Raw genomic sequence first — 25,393 nt, 5'->3', positions numbered from 1 at the left:
TTTCTCTCCCCCAGCACCCTCACAATCTCTCTCCCCCATCACCCTCAAACTCTCTCTCCCCCATCAACCTTACACACTCTCTCCCCCATCACGCTCACGCTCTCTCTCTCCCCCATCCCCCTCACACACTCTCTCACCATCACCTTCACACTCTCTCCCCCATCACCCTCACAGTCTCTCTGCCCTATCACCCTCACACTCTCTCCCCCATCAACCTCACACTCTCATACTGCATCAGCTTCACTCTCCCTCCACCATCACCCTCACACACTCTCCCCTCATCACCTTCACACTCTCTCCCCAGCACCCTCACACTCTCTCTCCCCATCACCCTCACACTCTCTCACCCCGTCAAACTCACACTCGCTCTCCCACATCACCCTGACACTCTCTCACCCCCATCACCCTCAAAAAGTCTCCCGCCATCACCCTCACACTCTCTCCCCATCACCCTCACAGTCACTCTCTCCCATGACCCTCACACTATCTTTTGCCCACATCAACCTCACACTCTCTCCCCCATCACCTTCATACTCTCTCCTCCATCACCCTCACACTCTCTCTCCCCCATCACCCTCGCACTCTCTCCCCATCACCCTCACACTCTCTCTCCCCCATCACCCTCACACTCTCTCTTGCCCCATCAACCTCACACTCTCTCTCACCATCACCTTCACACTCTTTCCCCCATCACCCTCACAAAGTCTCCCCCCATCACCCTCACACTCTTTCCCCCATCACCCACATACTCTCTCTCCCCCAGCACCCTCACACTCTCTCTTGCCCCATCACCCTCATACTCTCTCCCCCATCACCCTCACACTCTCTCTTGCCCACATCACCCTCACACTCTCTCTCCCCATCACCCTCAATCTCTTTCCCCCATTACCCTCACACTCTCTCTCCCCCATTACCCTCAAACTATCTCACCCCCGCATCACCCTTACACTCTCCCCCATCACCTTCACACTCTCGCCCCCATCACTCTCACACTCTCTCTCTCTCCCCATCATCCTCACACACTCTCTCCCCCCATCATCCTCACACACTCTCTCCCCCATTACCCTCACACTATCTCGCCCCCCATCAGCCTCACACTCTACCCCCCATCACCTTCACACTCTCTCCACCATCACCCTCACACTCTCTCTCCCCTATCACCCTCACACTCTCTTTTTTCCACATCACCCTCACACTCTCTCCCCCCATCAACTTCATACTCTCTCCCCCATCACCCTCACACTCTCTCCCTCCATCACCTTAATACAATCTCCCCCCTCACCCTCAGACTCTCTCCCCCCCGCACGCTCACACTATCTCTCCCCATCAATCTCACACACTCGCTCCCCCATCACCCTCACACTCTCTCCCCATCTCCCTCACACTCTCTCTCACCCATCACCCTCACACTCTCTCTCCCCATTCCCCTCACAGTATCTCTCCCCATCAATCTCACAATCTCTCTCACCATCACCCTCACACTCTCTCTCCCCCCATGACCCTCACACTCTCTCTACCCATAACCTTCACAATCTCTCCCCATCATCCTCACACTCTCTCACCCCCATCACCCTTGCACTCTCTCTCCCCCCATCACAATCACAATCTCTCACCCCCCATCACTCTCACACTCTCTCCCCATCACCACCACATTCTCCCTCCACCCATCACCCTCACAGTCTCTCACCCCCTCACCCTCAAACCCTCTATCCCCCCATCACCCTCACAATATCTCTCCCCATCACCCTCAAACTCCCTCGCCCCTTCACCCTCCTACTCTCTCCCCATCACCCTCACACTCTCCATCTCCCCATCACCCTCACACTCTCTCCCCATCACCCTAACACTCTATCTCCTCATCACCCTCACACTCTCTCCCCCATCACCCTCACACTGTCTCTCCCCCATCACCCTCACACTCTCTCTCCCATCACCCTCACACTCTCTCTCCCCCATCACCCTCACTCTTTCTCTCCCCCAGCTCCCTCACCATCTCTCTCCCCCATCACCCTCAAACTCTCTCTCCCCCATCAACCTTACACACTCTGTCCCCATCACGCTCACGCTCTCTCCCCCATCACCCTCAAACTCTCTCTCCCCCATCAACCTTACACTCTCTCTCCCCCATCACGATCACACTCTCTCTCTCCCCCATCACGCTCACACTCTCTCTCACCATCACCTTCACACTCTCTATCCCCCAACACTTCAAAGTCTCTCTCTCCCCATCAACCTCACACTCTCTCTCCCCCATCACCCTCACAATCTCTCTCCCCCAGCACCCTCACACTCTCTCTCCCCATCACCCTCACACTCTCTCACCCCGTCAAACTCACACTCTCTCTCCCCCATCACCCTCACACAGTCTCCCCCCATCACCCTCACACTTTCTCTCCCCCAGCACCCTCACAATCTCTCTCCCACATCACCCTCACACTCTCTCCTCCATCACCTTCATACTCTCTCCTCCATCACCCTCACCCTCTCTCTCCCCCATCACCCTCACACTCTCTCCCCCATCACCCTCACACTCTCTCTCCACCATCACCCTCACACTCTCTCTTGCCCCATCACCCTCACACTCTCTCTCACCATCACCTTCACACTCTCTCTCCCCCCATCACACTCGCACTCTCTCTCCCCCATCACAATCACACTCTCTAACCCCCATCAGTCTCACACTCTCTTCCCCATCACCCTCACGTTCTCTCTCCCCCATCACCCTCACACTCTCTCCCCCCATCAACTTCACACTCTCTCTCCCCCCATCAGCCTCACACTCTCTATCCCCCAACACTTCAAAGTCTCTCTCTCCCCATCAACCTCACACTCTCTCCCCCCATCACCCTCACACTCTCTCCCCCATCACCCTCACACTCTCTCTCCCTCCTTCACCCTCATGCTCTATCTTGCCACATCATCCTCACACTCTCTCTCCCCCCATTAGCCTCACACTCTCTCTCCACCCATCGCCCTCACACGCTCGCACTCCCATCACCCTCACATTCGCTCCACACTCACCCTCATGCTGTGCCTCACCCCATCATCCTCACACTCTCTCTCCCCCATCACCCTCAAACTCTATCTCCCCCCATCACCCTCACACACTCTCACACCCATTACCCTCACACTACGTCGGCCCCCCATCACCCGCACCCTCTCTCCCCCCATCACCTTCACACTCTCTCACCCATCACTCTCACACTCTCGCTGTCCCCATCATCCTCGCACACAGTCTCTCCCCCATCACCCTCACAATCTCACTCCCCCAGCACCCTCACACTCTCTCTCCCCCATCACCCTCAAACTCTCTCTCCCTCATCAACCTCACACTCTCTCTCCCAAATCACCCTCACACTCTCTTTCCCCCATCAACCTCACACTCTCTCCCCATCACACTCACACTCTCTCTCCCCATCACCCTCACACTCTCTCTCCACCATCACCCTCACACTCTCTCGCCCTCATCTGTCTCACACTCTCTCTCCCCCATCACCCTCATAGTCTCTCTCTCCATCACCTTCACAATCTCACCCCCACACCCTCACACTCTCTCTCCCACATGACCCTCACACTCTCTCCCCATCACCCTCACACTCTCTCTCCCCATTACTCTCACACTCTCTCTCCCTCATCAACCTCACACTCTCTCTCCCACATCACCCTCACACTCTCTCTCCCCATCACCCTAACACTCTCTCCCCATCACCCTCAAACTCTCTCTCCCCCATCACCCTCACAGTCTCTCTCCCCAACACCGTCACAATCTCTCCCCCATCACCCTCACACTCTCTCTCCCACATGACCCTCACACTCTCTCTCCCCATTACCCTCACATTCTCCCTCCCTTTTCACCCTCACACTCTCTCCCCCATCATCCTCACACATTCTGTCCCCCCATCACCTTCACACTCTCTCTCTCCCCATCATCCTCACACTCTCTCTCCCCCCATCACCCTCACACTCTCTCTCCCCCATCATCCCCACACTCTCCCACACCCCATCACCCTCACACTCTCTCTCCCCCATCACAATCATAATCTCTCACCCCCATCACCCTCACACTCTCTCCCCCATCACCCTCACATTCTCTCAACCCCCATCACCCTCACACTCTCTCACCCCCATCACCCTAAAACTCTCTCTCCTCCATCACCCTTACACTCTTTCTTGCCCCATCATCCTCACATTCTCTCTCCCATCTTCACCCTCAAACTCTCTCTCCCCCCATCACCCTCACATTTTCTCTCCCCCCATCACCCTCAAACTCTCTCTCCCCCATCACCCTCACACTCTCTCCCCCATCAGCTTTACTCTCTCTCCCCCATCGCCCTCACACACTCTCGCCCCATCACCCTCACAGTCTCTCTCCCCCACCACGTTCTCACACTCTCTCCCCCATCACCCTCACACTGTCCCTCCCCCATCAACCTCACATTCGCTATCCCACATCACCCTCACACTCTCTCTCCCCATCACCCTCACACTCTCTACCCCATCACCCTCACACTCACTCTCCCCCAGCACCCTCACACTCTCTCTTGCCCCATCACCCTCATACTCTCACCTCCCATCACCCTCACACTCTCTCTTGCCCACATGACCCTCACACTCTCTCTCCCCATCACCCTCAATCTCTTTACCCCATTACCCTCACAATCTTTCTCCCCCATTACCCTCAAACAATCTTGCCCCCCCATCACCCTCACACTCTCACCCCCATCACTCTCACACTCTCTCTATCCCCATCATCCTCACACACTCTCCCCCCATCATCCTCACAAACTCTCTCCCCCATTACCCTCACACTATCTCGCCCCCCATCACCCTCACACTCTCTCCCCCATCACCTTCTCACTCTCTCCCCCATCACTCTCACAGTCTCTCTCTCCCCATCATCCTCACACACTCTCTCCCCCCATCATCCTCACACACTCTCTCCCCCCATCACCCTCACACTCTCTCTCCCCCATCATCCTCACACTCTCGCTCCCCCATCACCCTCACACTCTCTCCCCCAACACCCTCACATTCTCCCACCCCCATCACCCACACACTCTCTCTCCCACCATCACCCTCAAACTCTCTCCCCCAACACCCTCACATTCTCCCACCCCCATCACCCTCACACTCTCTCTCCCCCATCACCCTCAAATTCTCTCTCCCTCCATCACCCTCACACACACTCCCCCCATCACCCTCACACTCTCTCCCCATCACCCTCACACTCTCTGACCCCATCAAACTCACACTCTCTCTCCCCCATCACCCTCACACAGTCTCCCCCCATCACCCTCACACTTTCTCTCCCCCAGCACCCTCACAATCTCTCTCCCACAGCACCCTCACACTCTTTCCTCCATCACCTTCATACTCTCTCCTCCATCACCCTCACCCTCTCTCTCCCCCATCACCCTCACACTCTCTCCCCCATCACCCTCACACTCTCTCTCACCATCACCTTCACACTCTCTCTCCCCCCATCAGTCTCACACTCTCTTCCCCATCACCCTCACGTTCTCTCTCCCCCCATCACCCTCACACTCTCTCCCCCATCAACTTCACACTCTCTCTCCCCCCATCAGCCTCACACTCTCTATCCCCCCAACACTTCAAAGTCTCTCTCTCCCCATCAACCTCAGACTCTCTCTCCCCCATCACCCTCACAATCTCTCTCCCCCCATCACCATCAAACTCTCACCCCCACATCATCCTCAATCTCTGTCTCCACCATCAACCTCACACTCTCCCTCCCCCATCACCATCACATTCTCTCGCCCCCATCACCCTCACACTCTCTCCCCCATCACCCTCACACTCTCTCTCCCTCCTTCACCCTCACATTCTCTCTCCCCCATCATCCTCATGCTCTCTCTCCCCCATCACCCTCAAACTCTCCCTCCCCCATCACCATCACATTCTCTCCCCCCGATCACCCTCACACACTCTCTCCCCCCATCACCCTCACACACTCTCCCCCCATCAACTTCACACTCTCTCTCCACCCATCACCCTCACACTCTCTGCCCCCATCATCCTCACACAAACTCTCCCCCATCACCTTCAAAGTCTCTCTCTCCCCATCATCCTCACACTCTCTCTCCCCAATCACCCTCACTCTCTCTCCCCCCATCACACTCACATTCTCTCCCCCCATCATCCTCACTCTGTCTCTCCCCCATCAACCTCAAACTCTCCCACCCCCATCACCATCACATTCTCTCTCCCCGATCACCCTCACACTCTCCCTCCCCCATCACCATCACATTCTCTCGCCCCCATCACCCTCACACTCTCTCCCCCATCACCCTCACACTCTCTCTCCCTCCTTCACCCTCACATTCTCTCTCCCCCATCATCCTCATGCTCTCTCTCCCCCATCACCCTCACAGTCTCTCTCCCCATCACCGTCACAATCTCTCCCCCATCACCCTCACACTCTCTCCCCCATCACCCTCACATTCTCTCTCCCCCCATCAGCCCCACACTCTCTCTCCCCATTACCCTCACATTCTCCCTCCCCTATCACCCTCACACTCTCTCCCCCATCATCCTCACACACTCTGTCCCCCCATCACCTTCACACTCTCTCTCTCCCCATCATCCTCACACTCTCTCTCCCCCATCACAATCATAATCTCTCACCCCCATCACCCTCACATTCTCTCAACCCTCATCACCCTCACACTCTCTCACCCCCATCACCCTAAAACTCTCTCTCCCCTTCACCCTCACACTCTCTCACCCCCATCACCCTAAAACTCTCTCTCCTCCATCACCCTTACACTCTCTCTTGCCCCATCATCCTCACATTCTCTCTCCCATCTTCACCCTCAAACTCTCTCTCCCCCATCACCCTCACACTCTCTCCCCCATCAGCTTTACTCTCTCTCCCCCATCGCCCTCACACACTCTCGCCCCATCACCTTCACACTCTCTCTCCCCCACCACGTTCTCACACTCTCTCCCACATCACCCTCACACTGTCCCTCCCCCATCAACCTCACACTCGCTATCCCACATCACCCTCACACTCTCTCTCCCCATCACCCTCACACTCTCTACCCCATCACCTTCACACTCACTCTCCCCCAGCACCCTCACACTCTCTCTTGCCCCATCACCCTCATACTCTCACCTCCCATCACCCTCACACTCTCTCTTGCCCACAAGACCCTCACACTCTCTCTCCCCATCACCCTCAATCTCTTTACCCCATTACCCTCACAATCTTTCTCCCCCATTACCCTCAAACAATCGTGCCCCCCCATCACCCTCACACTCTCTCCCCCATCACTCTCACACTCTCTCTATCCCCATCATCCTCAGACACTCTCTCTCCCAACATCACCCTCAAACTCTCACTCCCCCCATCACCCTCACACTCTAGCTCCCACATCATCCTCACACACTCTCTCCCATATCACCCGCACACTCTTTCACCCATCACCCTCACACTATCTCTCCCCATCACCCTCACACTCTCTCTCCCCCATCACCCTCATACTCTCTCCCCCAAATCTCTCACACTATCTCTCCCCCATCACCCTCACACTCTCTCTCTCTCCATCACCCTCACACTCTCTCTCCCCAATAACCTTCACACTCTCTCCCCCAAGACCCTCACAGTCTCTCTCCCCCATCACCCTCACACTGTCTCCCTCCACCCTTCACCCTCACTCTCTCTCCCCCCATCATCCTCACACTCTCTCCCCCCATGATCTTCACACTCTCTCTCCCACAATCACCCTCACACTCTCTCCACCCATCATCCTCACACACTCTCTCCCCCATCACCTTCACCTTCTCTCTCTCCCCATCATCCTCACACACTCTCTCCCCCCATCACTCTCAGACTCTCTCTCCCACCATCACCCTCACACTGTCTCTCCACCCATCATCCTCACACACTCTCTCCCCCATCAACCTCACACTCTCTCTCCCCCCTCACCCTCACACTCTCTCCCCCATCACCCTCACACTCTCCATCCACCATCACCCTCACACTCTCTCCCCATCACCCTCACTCTCTCTCCCCCATCACCCTCACACTCTCCATCCACCATCACCCTCACACTCTCTCTCCCACTCACCCTCACATGCTCTCTCCCCATCACCCTCACACTCTCTCTCCACCATCACAATCACACTCCCTCACCGCCATCACCCTCACACTCTGTCCCCCATCAGCCTCACGTTCTCCCTCCCCATCACACTCACACTCTCTCTCCCCCCATCACCCTCAAACTCCTTCTCCCCATCACCCTCTTGCTGTCCCACACCCCATCACCCTCACACACTCTCCCCCATCAACCTCACAATCTCTCACCCCAGCACCCTCACACTCTCTCTCCCCCATCCTCCTCACACACTCTCCCCCATCACCCTCACAATCTCTCACCCCCAGCACCCTCACACTCTCTCTCCTCCATCACCCTAACAAATTCTCCCCATCACCCTCAAACTCTCTCTCCCCCATCACCCTCACAGTCTCTCTCCCCATCACCTTCACAATCTCTCCCCATCAGCCTCACACTCTCTCTCCCACATGACCCTCACACTCTCTCCCCCATCACCCTCACACTCTCTCTCCCCATCACCCTCACATTCTCTCACCCCCAATCACCCCCATACTCTCTCTCCCCATTACCCTCACATTCTCCCTCCCCTATCACCCTCACACTCTCTCCCCCATCATCCTCACACACTCTGTCCCCCCATCACCTTCACACTCTCTCTCTCCCCATCATCTTCACACTCTCTCTCCCGCCATCACCCTCACACTCTCTCTCCCCCATCATCCCCACACTCTCTCAAACCCCATCACCCTCACACTCTCTCTCCCCCATCACAATCATAATCTCTCACCCCCATCACCCTCACACTCTCTCCCCCATCACCCTCACATTCTCTCAACCCCCATCACCCTCACACTCTCTCACCCCATCATCCTCACACTCTCTCTCCCCCCATCACCCTCACACTCTCTCTCCCCCATCACAATCATAATCTCTCACCCCCATCACCCTCACATTCTCTCAACCCTCATCACCCTCACACTCTCTCACCCCCATCACCCTAAAACTCTCTCTCCTCCATCACCCTTACACTCTCTCTTGCCCCATCATCCTCACATTCTCTCTCCCATCTTCACCCTCAAACTCTCTCTCCCCCCATCACCCTCACATTCTCTCTCCCCCCCATCACCCTCAAACTCTCTCTCCCCCATCACCCTCACACTCTCTCCCCCATCAGCTTTACTCTCTCTCCCCTATCGCCCTCACACACTCTCGCCCCATCACCTTCACACTCTCTCTCCCCCACCACGTTCTCACACTCTCTCCCACATCACCCTCACACTGTCCCTCCCCCATCAACCTCACACTCGCTATCCCACATCACCCTCACACTCTCTCTCCCCATCACCCTCACACTCTCTACCCCATCACCTTCACACTCACTCTCCCCCAGCACCCTCACACTCTCTCTTGCCCCATCACCCTCATACTCTCACCTCCCATCACCCTCACACTCTCTCTTGCCCACATGACCCTCACACTCTCTCTCCCCATCACCCTCAATCTCTTTACCCCATTACCCTCACAATCTTTCTCCCCCATTACCCTCAAACAATCGTGCCCCCCATCACCCTCACACTCTCTCCCCCATCACTCTCACACTCTCTCTATCCCCATCATCCTCACACACTCTCTCCCCCATTACCCTCACACTATCTCGCCCCCCATCACCCTCACACTCTCTCCCCCATCACCTTCTCACTCTCTCCCCCATCACTCTCACACTCTCTCTCTCCCAATCATCCTCACACACTCTCTCCCCCCATCATCCTCACACAATCTCTCCCCCCATCACCCTCACACTCTCTCCCCCAACACCCTCACATTCTCCCACCCCCATCACCCTCACACTCTCTCTCCCAACATCACCCTCAAACTCTCACTCCCCCCATCACCCTCACACTCTCTCTCCCCCATCACCCTCAAACTCTCTCTCCCTCCATCACCCTCACACTCTCTCTCCCGCCATCACGCTCAAACTCTCTCTCCCCCATCACCCTCACAATCTCTCCCCCTATCTGCTTCACTGTCTATCCCCCATCTCCCTCACACACACTCCCCCCATTATCCTCACACTTTCTCTCCCCCAGAACCCTCACAATCACTCTCGCCCTTCTCCCTCACACTCCCTCCCCCATGAAGCTTACTCTCTCGCTCCCCATCACCCTCACACACTCTCTCCCTCATCAACCTCATACTCTCTCTCCCCCATCACCCTCACACTCTCTCTCCGCATCACCTTCACTCTCCCTCCCCATCACCCTCACACAATCTCCCTCCATCACCATCACACTCTCTCACCCCCAGAACCCTCACAATCTCTCTCTCCATCACACTCACACTCTCTCTCCCCCGTCAAACTCACACTCGCTCTCCCACATCACCCTCACACTCTCTATCCCCCAGCACCCTCAAACTCTCTCCCCCATCACCCTCACACTCACTCTCCCCATCACCCTCACACTCTCTCTTGCCCCATCACCCTCAAACTCTCTCCCCCATCACATTCGTACTCTCTCCCACATCATCCTCACACTCACTCTCCCCATCACCCTCACACTCTCTCTTGCCCCATCACCCTCAGACTCTCTCCCCCCATCACATTCTCACACACTCTCTCCCATATCACCCGCACACTCTTTCACCCATCACCCTCACACTATCTCTCCCCATCACCCTCACACTCTCTCTCCCCCATCACCCTCATACTCTCTCCCCCAAATCTCTCACACTATCTCTCCCCCATCACCCTCACACTCTCTCTCTCTCCATCACCCTCACACTCTCTCTCCCCAATAACCTTCACACTCTCTCCCCCAAGACCCTCACAGTCTCTCTCCCCCATCACCCTCACACTGTCTCCCTCCACCCTTCACCCTCACTCTCTCTCCCCCCATCATCCTCACACTCTCTCCCCCCATGATCTTCACACTCTCTCTCCCACAATCACCCTCACACTCTCTCCACCCATCATCCTCACACACTCTCTCCCCCATCACCTTCACCTTCTCTCTCTCCCCATCATCCTCACACACTCTCTCCCCCCATCACTCTCAGACTCTCTCTCCCACCATCACCCTCACACTGTCTCTCCACCCATCATCCTCACACACTCTCTCCCCCATCAACCTCACACTCTCTCTCCCCCCTCACCCTCACTCTCTCTCCCCCATCACCCTCACACTCTCCATCCACCATCACCCTCACACTCTCTCTCCCACTCACCCTCACATGCTCTCTCCCCATCACCCTCACACTCTCTCTCCACCATCACAATCACACTCCCTCACCGCCATCACCCTCACACTCTGTCCCCCATCAGCCTCACGTTCTCCCTCCCCATCACACTCACACTCTCTCTCCCCCCATCACCCTCAAATTCTCCCTCCCCCATCAACCTCACACTCTCTCTCCCCCATCCTCCTCACACACTCTCCCCCATCACCCTCACAATCTCTCACCCCCAGCACCCTCACACTCTCTCTCCCCCATCACCCTAACAAATTCTCCCCATCACCCTCAAACTCTCTCTCCCCCATCACCCTCACAGTCTCTCTCCCACATGACCCTCACACTCTCTCCCCCATCACCCTCACACTCTCTCTCCCCATCACCCTCACATTCTCTCACCCCCAATCACCCCCACACTCTCTCTCCCCATTACCCTCACATTCTCCCTCCCCTATCACCCTCACACTCTCTCCCCCATCATCCTCACACACTCTGTCCCCCCATCACCTTCACACTCTCTCTCTCCCCATCATCTTCACACTCTCTCTCCCGCCATCACCCTCACACTCTCTCTCCCCCATCATCCCCACACTCTCTCAAACCCCATCACCCTCACACTCTCTCTCCCCCATCACAATCATAATCTCTCACCCCCATCACCCTCACACTCTCTCCCCCATCACCCTCACATTCTCTCAACCCCCATCACCCTCACACTCTCTCACCCCCATCATCCTAAAACTCTCTCTCCCCATCACCCTTACACTCTCTCTCCCTCCATCACCCTCACACTCTCTCTTGCCCCATCATCCTCACACTCTCTCCCACCTTCACACTCAACTCTCTCTCCCCCCATCACCCTCACATTCTCTCTCCCCCATCACCCTCAAACTCTCTCTCCCCATCACCCTCACACTCTCTCGCCCCATCACCCTCAAATTCTCCCTCCCCCATCAACCTCACACTCGCTATCCCACATCACCCTCACACTCTCTCTCCCCCATCACCCTCGCACTCTCTACCCCATCACCCTCAAACTAACTCTCCCCCAGCACCCTTAAACTCTCTCTTGCCCCATCACCCTCAAACTCTCACCTCCCATCACCCTCAAACTCTCTCTTGCCCACATGACCCTCACACTCTCTCTCCCCCATCACCCTCAATCTCTTTACCCCATTACCCTCACAATCTCTCTCCCCGATTACCCTCAAACAATCTTACCCCCCCATCACCCTCACAATCTCTCCCCCATCACCTTCACACTCTCTCCCCCATCACTCTCACACTCTCTCTATCCCCATCAACCTCACACTCTCTCTCCCTCATCAACCTCACACTCTCTCTCCCCCATCACCGTCACAGTCTCTCTCCGCATCAGCTTCACTCTCCCTCCCCATCACCCTCACAAAATCTCCCCCCATCACCCTCACACTCTCTCTCCCCCAGCACCCTCACAATCTCTCTCCCTCATCAACCTCACACTCTCTCTCCCCATCACCCTCACACTTTCTCTCCGCATCAGCTTCACTCTCCCTCCCCTTCACCTTCACACAATCTCGATCCATCACCCTCACACTCGCTCTCCCACATCATCCTCACACTCTCTCTCCCCCTTCACCCTCACACTCTCTTTCTCCACCCTTCACCCTCACTCTCTCTCCCCCATCATCCTCACACACTCTACCCCCATGATCTTCACAATCTCTCTCCCACAATCACACTCACATTCTCTCCACCCATCATCCTCACACGCTCTCTCCCCCCCATCACTCTCAGACTCTCTCTCCCACCATCACCCTCACACTGTCTCTCCGCCCATCATCCTCACACACTCTCTCCCCCATCACCTTCACACACTCTCTCCCCCATCAACCTCACACTCTCTCTCCCCCCTCACCCTCACACTCTCTCTCCCCCATCACCCTCACACTCTCCATCCACCATCACCCTCACACTCTCTCTCCCACTCACCCTCACACACTCTCTCCCCCATCACCCTCACACTCTCTCTCCCCCATCACAATCACACTCTCTCACCCCCATCACCCTCACACTCTGTCCCCCATCAGCCTCACGTTCTCCCTCCCCCATCACCCTCACACGCTCTCAACCCCATCACCCTCAAACTCTCTCTCCCCCATCACACTCACACTCTCTCTCCCCCATCAACCTCAAACTCCTTCTCCCCCGTCACCCTCTTGCTGTCCCGCACCCCATCACCTTCACACACTCTCCCCCATCACCCTCACAATCTCTCTCCCCCAGCACCTTCACACTCTCTCTCCCCCATCACTCTCAAACTCTCTCTCCCTCATCAACCTCACATTCTCTCTCCCAAATCACCCTCACACTATCTTTCCCCATCACCCTCACACTCTCTCCCCATCTCCCTCACACTCTCTCTCCCCCATCACCCTCACAATCTCTCTCCCCCATCACCCTCACACTCTCTCTCCCTCATCTGTCTCACACTGTCTCTCCCCTATCACCCTCATAGTCTCTCTCTCCATCACCTTCACAATCTCTCCCCCAACACCCTCACACTCTCTCTCCCACATGACCCGCACACTCTCTCCCCATCACCCTCACACTCTCTCTCCCTCATCAACTTCACACTCTCTCTCCCACATCACCCTCACACTCTCTCTCCCCATCACCCTAACACTCTCTCCCCATCACCCTCAAACTCTCTCTCCCCCATCACCCTCACAGTCTCTCTCCCCATCACCTTCACAATCTCTCCCACATCACCCTCACACACGCTCTCCCACATGACCCTCACACTCTCTCCCCAATCATCCTCACACACTCTGTCCCCCCATCGCCCTCACAATCTCTCTCTCCCATCATCTCCACACACTCTCACACCCCATCACCCTCACACTCTCTCTCCCCATCACAATCATAATCTCTCACACCCATCACCCTCACACTCTCTACCCCATCACCCTCACATTCTCACACCCCCATCACCCTCACACTCTCTCACCCCCATCACCCTAAAACTCTCTCTCCCCATTACCCTCACACTCCCTCTCCCCCATTACCCTCACAGTATCTCTCCCCATCACCCTCACAATCTCTCTACCCCATCATCCTCACAATCTCTCTACCCCCATCACACTCACACTCTCTCTCCCCCATCACAATCACACTCTCTCACCCCCTATCACCCTCACACTCTCTGCCCCCATCATCCTCACACACTCTCTCCCCCCATCACCTTCAAAGTCTCTCTCGCACCATCATCCTCACACTCTCTCTCCCCCAAGCACCCTCACACTCTCTCTCCCCCCATCACCCTTAAACACTCTCCCCCACATCATCCTCAATCTCTCTCTCCACCATCTTCACTCTCTCCCTCCCCCATCCCCATCACATTCTCTCTCCCCCATCACCCTCACACTCTCTCCCCATCACCCTCACACTCTCTCTCCCTCCATCACCCTCACACTCTCTCTTGCCCCATCATCCTCACACTGTCTCTCCCCCCATTAGCCTCACACTCTCTCTCCCCCCATCGCCCTCACACGCTCGCAGCCCCCATCACCCTCACACTATCTCTCCTCCCATCACACTCGCACTCTCTCTCCCCCATCACAATCACTCTCTCTCAACCCCCATCACTCTCACACTCTCTTCCCCATCACCCTCACGTTCTCTCTCCCCCCATCACCCTCACTCTCTCTCCCCCCATCAGCCTCACACTCTCTGCCCCCATCATCCTCACACAGTCTATCCCCCTCATCACTTTCAAAGTCTCTCTCTCCCCATCAACCTAACACTCTCTCTCCCCCATCACCCTCACACTCTCTCGCCCATCACCCTCACACTCTCTCTCCCTCCATCACCCTCACACTCTCTCTTGCCCCATCATCCTCACACACTTTCTCCCCAAATTAGCCTCACACTCTCGCTCCCCCCATCGCCCTTACACGCTCGCACGCCCCATCACCCTCACACTCTCTCCCCCCCCATCACACTCGCACACTCTCTCCCCCATCACAATCACACTCTCTCAACACCCATCACTCTCACACACTCTTCCCCATCACCCTCATGTTCTCTCTCCCCCCATCACCCTCACACTCTCTCCCCCCATCAACTTCACACTCTCTCTCCCCCATCAGCCTCACACTCTCTGCCCCCAACATCCTCACACACTCTATCCCCCCATCACCTTCAAAGTCTCTCTCTCCCCATCAACCTCACACTCTCTCTACCCCAATCTCCCTCACACTCTCTTTCCCCCCATCACCCTCAAACTCTCTCCCCCACATCATCCTCAATCTCTGTCTCCACCATCAACCTCACACTCTCCCTCCCCCATCACCATCACATTCTCTCACCCCCATCACCCTCACATTCTCTCACCCAACACCCTCACATTCTCGCTCCCCCATCACCCTCACACTCTCTCTCCCACCATCACCAACAAACACTTTATCCACCATCACCCTCCTGCAGTCCCGCACCCCATCACCTTCACACAGTCTCCCCCATCACGCTCACAATCTCTCTCCCCCAGCACCCTCACACTCTCTCACCCCCATCACACTCAAACTCTCTCTCCCTCTTCAACGTCACAGTCTCTCACCCAAATCTCCCTCACACTCTCTATCCCCCATCACGCTCACACTCTCTCCCCATCACCCTAACACTCTCTCTCCCCCATCACCCTCACAATCTTTCTCCCACATCACCCTCACACTCTCTCTCCCTCATCTGTCTCAAACTCTCTCTCCCCTATCACCCTCATAGTCTCTCTCTCCATCACCTTCACATTCTCTCCCCCAACACCCTCACGCTCTCTCTCCCACATCACCCTCACACTCTCTCTCCCTCATCAACCTCACACTCTCTCTCCCTCATCACCCTCCCACTCTCTCTCCCCATCAGCCTAACACCTTCTCCCCATCACCCTCAAACTCTCTCTCACTAATCACCCTCACAGTCTCTCTCCCCATCACCTTCACAATCTCTCCCCCATCACCCTCACACTCTCTCTCCCACATGAGCCTCACACTCTCTCCCCCATCACCCTCACACTCTCTCTCCCCATCACCCTCACATTCTCTCTCCCCCCATCACCCCCACACTCTCTCTCCCCATTACCCTCACATTCTCCCTCCCCCATCACCCTCACACTCTCTCCCCCATCATCCTCACACACTCTGGCCCCCCATCACCTTTACACTCTCTCTCTCCCCATCATCTTCAAACTCTCTCTCCCGCCATCACCCTCACACTCTCTCTCCCCCATCATCCCCACACTCTCTCACACCCCATCACCCTCACACTCTATCCCCCATCACCCTCACATTCTCACACCCCCATCACCCTCACACTCTCCCACCCCCATCACCCTAAAACTCTCTCTCCCCCATTACCCTCACACACCCTCTCCCCAATTACCCTCACAGTATCTCTCCCCATCACCCTCACAATCTCTCTCCCCCATCATCCTCGCACTCTCTCACTCAACATCACCCTCACACTCTCAGCCCCCATCATCCTCACACACTCTCTCCCCCAATCACCCTCACACTCTCTCTCCCCCCATCACCCTCAAACACTCTCTCTCCCCCACATCAGCATCAATCTCTCTCTCCACCATCAAGTTCACTCTCTCACTCCCCCATCCCCATCACATTCTCTCTCCCCCATCACCCTCACACTCTCTCCCCCATCACCCTCACACTCTCTCTCCCTCCATCACCCTCACAGTCTCTCTTGCCCCATCATCCTCACACTCTCTCTCCCCCCATTAGCCTCACACTCTCTCTCCCCCCATCGCCCTCACACTCTCTCTCCCCCCATCACACTCGCACTCTCTCTCGCCCATCACTATCACACTCTCTCACCCCCCATCACTCTCACACTCTCTTCCCCATCACCCTCACACTCTCTCCCCCCATCAACTTCACACTCTCTCTCCACCCATCAGCCTCACACTCTCTGCCCCCATCATCCTCACAAACTCTATCCCCCATCAACTTCAAACTCTCTCTCTCCCCATCAACCTCACACTCTCTCTCCCCCAATCTCCCTCACACTCTCTCTCCCCCATCACCCTCAAACTCTCTCCCCCACATCATCCTCAATATCTGTCTCCACCATCAACCTCACACTCTCCCGCCCCCATCACCATCACAGTCTCTCGCCCCCATCACCCTCACACTCTCTCCCCCAACACCCTCACATTCTCCCTCCCCATCACCCTCACGCTCTCTCTCCCACCATCACCCTCAAACTCTCTCTCCCCATCACCCTCACACTCTCTCTCCCCATCACCCTCAAACTCTCTCTCCCTCCATCACCCTCACACTCTCTCTCCAGCCATCACGCTCAAACTCTCTCTCCCCCATCACCCTCACAATCTCTCGCCCCATCTGCTTCACTGTCTATCCCCCATCACCCTCACACACACTCCACCCATCATCCTCGCACTCTCTCTCCCCCATCACAATCACACTCTCTCACCCAACATCACCCTCACACTCTCAGCCCCCATCATCCTCACACACTCTCTCCCCCAATCACCCTCACACTCTCTCTCCCCCCATCACCCTCAAACACTCTCTCTCCCCCACATCAGCATCAATCTCTCTCTCCACCATCAAGTTCACTCTCTCACTCCCCCATCCCCATCACATTCTCTCTCCCCCATCACCCTCACACTCTCTCCCCCATCACCCTCACACTCTCTCTCCCTCCATCACCCTCACAGTCTCTCTTGCCCCATCATCCTCACACTCTCTCTCCCCCCATTAGCCTCACACTCTCTCTCCCCCCATCGCCCTCACACTCTCTCTCCCCCCATCACACTCGCACTCTCTCTCGCCCATCACTATCACACTCTCTCACCCCCCATCACTCTCACACTCTCTTCCCCATCACCCTCACACTCTCTCCCCCCATCAACTTCACACTCTCTCTCCACCCATCAGCCTCACACTCTCTGCCCCCATCATCCTCACAAACTCTATCCCCCATCAACTTCAAACTCTCTCTCTCCCCATCAACCTCACACTCTCTCTCCCCCAATCTCCCTCACACTCTCTCTCCCCCATCACCCTCAAACTCTCTCCCCCACATCATCCTCAATATCTGTCTCCACCATCAACCTCACACTCTCCCGCCCCCATCACCATCACAGTCTCTCGCCCCCATCACCCTCACACTCTCTCCCCCAACACCCTCACATTCTCCCTCCCCATCACCCTCACGCACTCTCTCCCACCATCACCCTCAAACTCTCTCTCCCCATCACCCTCACACTCTCTCTCCCCATCACCCTCAAACTCTCTCTCCCTCCATCACCCTCACACTCTCTCTCCAGCCATCACGCTCAAACTCTCTCTCCCCCATCACCCTCACAATCTCTCGCCCCATCTGCTTCACTGTCTATCCCCCATCACCCTCACACACACTCCACCCATCATCCTCACACTTTCTCTCCCCCAGCACCCTCACAATCACTCTCGCCCTTCTCCCTCACACTCTCTCCCCCATGAAGCTTACACTCTCTCTCCCCATCACCCTCACACTCTCTCTCCCTCATCAACCTCACACCCTCTATCCCCCATCACCCTCACACTCTCTCTCCGCATCAGCTTCACTCTCCCTCCCCATCACCCTCACACAATCTCCCTCCATCACCCCCACACTCTCTCTCCCCCAGCACCCACACAATCTCTCTATCCATCACACTCACACTCTCTCTCCCCCATCACCCTAAAACTCTGTCTCCCCCATTACCCTCACACTCCCTCTCCCCCATTACCCTCACAGTATCTCTCCCCCCATCACACTCGCACTCACTCTCACCCATCACAATCACACTCTCTCTCCCGAATCACCCTCACAGTCTCTCTCCCCCATCACCCTCAAAAACTCTCCCCCACATCATCCTCAATCTCTCTCTCCACCATCAAGTTCACTCTCTCCCTCCCCCATCCCCATCACATTCTCTCTCCCCCATCACCCTCACAATCTCTCCCCCATCACCCTCACACTCTCTCTCCCTCCATCACCCTCACAGTCTCTCTTGCCCCATCATCCTCACACTCTCTCTCCCCCCATTAGCCTCACACTCTCTCTCCCCCCATCGCCCTCACACGCTCGCACCCCCATCACCCTCACACTCTCTCTCCCCCGATCACACTCGCAATCTCTCTCCCCCATCACAATCACTCTCTCTCACCCCCCATCACTCTCACACTCCCTTCCGCATCACCCTCACGTTCTCTCTCCCCCCATCACCTTTACACTCTCTCCCCCCATCAACTTCACACTCTCTCTCCCCCCATCACCCTCACACTCTCTCTCCCCCATCAAAGTCATAATCTCTCACCCCCATCACCCTCACCCTCTCTCCCCCATCACCCTCACATTCTCTCACCCCCATCACCCTCACACTCTCTCACCCCCATCACCCTAAAACTCTCTCTCCCCCATTACCCTCACATCCCTCTCCCCCATTATCCTCACAGTATCTCTCCCCATCACCCTCACAATCTCTCTCCCCCATCATCCTCGCACTCTCTCTCCCCCATCACAATCACACTCTCTCACCCCCCATCACCCTCACACTCTCTGCCCCTATCATCCTCACAAACTCTCTCCCCCCATCACCTTCAAAGTCTCTCTCGCCCCATCATCCTCACACTCTCTCTCCCCCAATCACCCTCACACTCTCTCTCCCCCCGTCACCCTCAAACACTCTCCCCCACATCAGCCTCAATCTCTCTCTCCACCATCAGGTTCACTCTCTCACTCCCCCATCCCCATCACATTCTCTCTCCCCCAACACCCTCACACTCTCTCCCCCATCACCCTCACACTCTCACTCCCCCATCACCCTCACACTCTCTCTCCCCCATCACCCTCAAACTCTCTCTCCCTCCATCACCCTCACACTCTCTCTCCAGCCATCACGCTCAAACTCTCTCTCCCCATCACCCTCACAATCTCTCTCCCCAATCATCCTCACACTCTCTCTCCCCTCATCACACTCGCACTCACTCTCCCCCATCACAATCACACTCTCTCTCCGCAATGACCCTCACAGTCTCTCTCCCCCAATCGCCCTCAAAAACTCTCCCCCACATCATCCTCAATCTCTCTCTCCACCATCAAGTTCACTCTCTCCCTCCCCCATCCCCATCACATTCTCTCTCCCCCATCACCCTCACTCTCTCTCCCCCATCACCCTCACACTCTCTCCCCCATCACCCTCACACTCTCTCTCCCTCCATCACCCTCACAGTCTCTCTTGCCCCATCATCCTCACACTCTCTCTCCCCCCATTAGCCTCACACTCTCTCTCCCCCATCGCACTCACACGCTCGCACCCCCATCACCCTCACACTCTCTCTCCCCCGATCACACTCGCAATCTCTCTCCCCCATCACAATCACTCTCTCTCACCCCCCATCACTCTCACACTCTCTTCCCTATCATCCTCACGTTCTCTCTCCCCACATCACCCTTACACTCTCTCCCCCCATCAACTTCACACTCACTGCCCCCATCATCCTCACACACTCTATCCCCCCATTACCTTCAAAGTCTCTCTCTCCCCCATCACCCTCACACTCTCTCTCTCCCTCATCACAGTCATAATCTCTCACCCCCATCACCCTCACATTCTCACACCCCCATCACCCTCACACTCTCTCACCACCATCACCCTAAAACTCTCTCTCCCCCATTACCCTCACACTCCCTCTCCCCCATTATCCTCACGGTATCTCTCCCCATCACCCTCACAATCTCTCTCCCCCATCATCCTCGCACTCTCTCTCCCCCATCACAATCACACTCTCTCACCCCCCATCACCCTCACACTCTCTGCCCCCATCATCCTCACAAACTCTCTCCCCCCATCACCTTCAAAGTCTCTCTCGCCCCATCATCCTCACACTCTCTCTCCCCCAATCACCCTCACACTCTCACTCCCCCCATCACCCTCAAGCACTCTCCCCCACATCAGCCTCAATCTCTCTCTCCACCATCAGTTTCACTCTCACTCACCCATCCCCATCACATTCTCTCTCCCCCAACACCCTCACAGTCTCTCCCCCATCACCCTCACACTCTCTCTCCCTCCATCACCCTCACAGTCTCTCTTGCCCCATCATCCTCACACTCTCTCTCTTCCCATTAGCCTCACACTCTCTCTCCCCCCATCGCACTCACACGCTCGCACCCCCCATCACCCTCACACTCTCTCTCCCCCCATCACACTCGCACTCTCTCACCCCCATCACAATCACACTCTCTCACCCCCCATCACTCTCACACTCTCTTCCCCATCACCCTCACGTTCTCTCTCCCCCCATCACCCTCACACTCTCTCCCCCATCAACTTCACACTCTCTCTCCCCCCATCAGCCTCACACTCTATGCCCCCATCATCCTCACACACTCTATCCCCCCATCACCTTCAAAGTCTCTCTCTCCCCATCAACCTCACACTTCTCTCCCCCAATCTCCCTCACACTGTCTCTTCCCCCATCACCCTCAATCTCTCTCCCCCACATCATCCTCAATCTCTGTCTCCACCATCAACCTCACACTCTCTCTCCCCATCACCCTCACACTTTCTCTCCGCATCAGCTTCACTCTCCCTCCCCGTCACGTTCACACAATCTCCCTCCATCACCCTCACACTCTCTCTCCCCCAGCACCCTCACAATCTCTCTCTCCATCACACTCACACTCTCTCTCCCCCGTCAAACTCACACTCGCTCTGCCACATCACCCTCACACTCTCTCTCCCCATCACCCTCAAACTCTCTCCCCCATCAAGCTCACACTCACTCTCCCCATCAACCTCACACTCTCTCTTGCCCCATCACCCTCAGACTCTCTCCCCCCATGACATTCGTACTCTCTGCCACATCATCCTCACACACTCTCTCCCACATCACCCGCACACTCTTTCACCCAACACCCTCACACTATCTCTCCCCATCACCCTCACACTCTCTCTCCCCCATAACCTTCACACTCTCTCCCCCAAGACCCTCACAGTCTTTCTCCCCCATCACCCTCACACTCTCTTTCTCCACCCTTCACCCTCACTCTCTCTCCCCCCATCATCCTCACACTCTCTCCCCCCATGATCTTCACAATCTCTCTCCCACAATCACACTCACACTCTCTCTACACATCATCCTCACACACTCTCTCCCCCATCACCTTCACATTCTCTCTCTCCCCATCATCCTCACACATTCTCTCCCCCATCACCTTCACACACTCTCTCCCCTATCAACCTCACACTCTCTCTCCCCCCTCACCCTCACACTCTCTCTCCCCCATCACCCTCACACTCTTCATCCACCATCACCCTCACACTTTCTCTCCCACTCACCCTCACACACTCCCTCCCCCATCACCCTCAAACTCTCTCTCCCCCATCACAATCACACTCTCTCACCCCCATCACCCTCACACTCTGTCCCCCATCAGCCTCACGTACTCCCTCCCCCATCACCCTCACACTCTCTCACCCCCATCACCCTCAAACTCTCTCTCCCCCATCACACTCACACTCTCTCTCCCCCCATCAACCTCAAACTCCTTCTCCCCCATCACCCTCTTGCTGTCCCGCACCCCATCACCTTCACACACTCTCCCCCATCACCCTCACAATCTCTCTCCCCCAGCATCCTCACACTCTCTCTCCCCCATCACTCTCAAACTCTCTCTCCCTCATCAACCTCACACTCTCTCTTCCAAATCACCCTCACAATCTCTTTCCCCCATCACACTCACATTCTCTCCCCATCTTCCGCACACTCTCTCTCCCCCATCACCCTCACAATCTCTCTCCCCCATCACCCTCACACTCTCTATCCCTCATCTGTCTCACACGCTCTCTCCCCTATCACCCTCATAGTCTCTCTCTACATCACCTTCACAATCTCTCCCCCAACACCCTCACACTCTCTCTCCCACATGACCCTCACACTCTCTCCCCATCACCCTCACACTCTCTCTCCCTCATTAACCTCACACTCTCTCTCCCACATCACCCTCATACTCTCTCTCCCCCATCACCCTAACAAACTCTCCCCATCACCCTCAAACTCTCTCTCCCCCATCACCCACACATTCTCTCTCCCCATCACCTTCACAATCTCTCCCCATCACCCTCACACTCTCTCCCCATCACCCTCACACTCTCTCCCCCATCACCCTCACACTCTCTCTCCCCATCACCCTCACATTCTCTCTCCCCCCATCACCCCCACACTATCTCTCGCAATACCCTCACATTCTCTCACCCCCATGACCCTCACACTCTCTCTCCCCATCATCCTCACACTCTCTCTCCCCCCATCACCCTCACACTCTCTCTCACCCATCACAATCATAATCTCTCACCCCCATCACCCTCACACTCTCTCCCCCATCACCCTCACATTCTCACACCACCATCACCCTCACACTCTCTCACCCCCATCACCCTAAAACTCTCTCTCCCCCATTACCCTAACACTCTCCCCCCCATTACCCTCACAGTATCTCTCCCCATCACCCTCACAATCTCTCTCCCCCATTATCCTCACACTCTCTCTACCCCCATCACACTCGCACTCTCTCTCCCCCATCACAATCACACTCTCTCACCCCCCATCATCCTCACACTCTCTGCCCCCATCATCCTCACACACTCTCTCCCCCATCACCTTCAAAGTCTCTCTCGCCCCATCAACCTCACACTCTCTATCCCCCAATCATCCGCACACTCTCTCTCCCCCCATTACCCTCAAACAATCTCCCCCACATCATCCTCAATCTCTCTCTCCACCATCAAGTTCAGTCTCTCCCTCCCCCATCCCCATCACATTCTCTCTCCCCCATCACCCTCACACTCTCTCCCCCATCACCCTCACACTCTCACTCCCCCATCACCCTCACACACTCTCCCCCATCACCCTCACACTCTCTCTCACCCAGCAGCCTCACACTCTCTCTCCCCCATCACTCTCAAACTCTCTCTCCCTCATCAACCTCACACTCTCTCTTCCAAATCACCCTCACACTCTCTTTCCCCCATCACCCTCACACTATCTCCCCATCTTCCTCACACTCTCTCTCCCCCATCACCCTCATAGTCTCTCTCTCCATCACCTTCACAATCTCTCCCCCAACACCCTCACACTCTCTCTCCCACATGACCCTCACACTCTCTCCCCATCACCCTCACACTCTCTCTCCCTCATCAACCTCACACTCTATCTCCCACATCACCCTCACACTCTCTCTCCCCCATCACCCTAACAAACTCTCCCCATCACCCTCAAACTCTCTCTCCCCCATCACCCACACAGTCTCTCTCCCCATCACCTTCACAATCTCTCCCCATCACCCTCACACTCTCTATCCCACAAAACCCTCACACTCTCTCCCCCATCACCCTCACACTCTCTCTCCCCATCACCCTCACATTCTCTCTCTCCCCATCACCCCCACACTATCTCTCGAAATACCCTCACATTCTCCCTCCCCCATCACCATCACACTCTCTCCCCCATCATCCTCACACTCTCTCTCCCCCCATCACCCTCACACTCTCTCTCCCCCATCATCCCCACACACTCTCACACCCCATCACCCTCACACTCTCTCTCCCCCATCACAATCATAATCTCTCACCCCCATCACCCTCACACTCTCTCCCCCATCACCCTAAAACTCTCTCTCCCCCATTACCCTCACACTCCCTCCCCCCATAACCCTCACAGTATCTCTCCCCATCACCCTCACAATCACTCTCCCCCATCATCCTCACACACTCTCTACCCCCATCACACTCGCACTCTCTCTCCCCCATCACCCTCACACTCTCTCTCCCCCCATCACCCTCAAACACTCTCCCCCACATCATCCTCAATCTCTCTCTCCACCATCAAGTTCAGTCTCTCCCTCCCCCATCCCCATCACATTCTCTCTCCCCCATCACCCTCACACTCTCTCCCCCATCACCCTCACACTCTCTCTCCATCCATCACCCTCACAGTCTCTCTTGCCCCATCATCCTCACACTCTCTCTCCCCCCATTAGCC

This window comes from Carcharodon carcharias, chromosome 9 (genome assembly GCF_017639515.1).
Source record: "Carcharodon carcharias isolate sCarCar2 chromosome 9, sCarCar2.pri, whole genome shotgun sequence".
NCBI classification, from domain to species: domain Eukaryota; kingdom Metazoa; phylum Chordata; class Chondrichthyes; order Lamniformes; family Lamnidae; genus Carcharodon; species Carcharodon carcharias.
Note: the sequence above shows the minus strand (reverse complement) of the source record.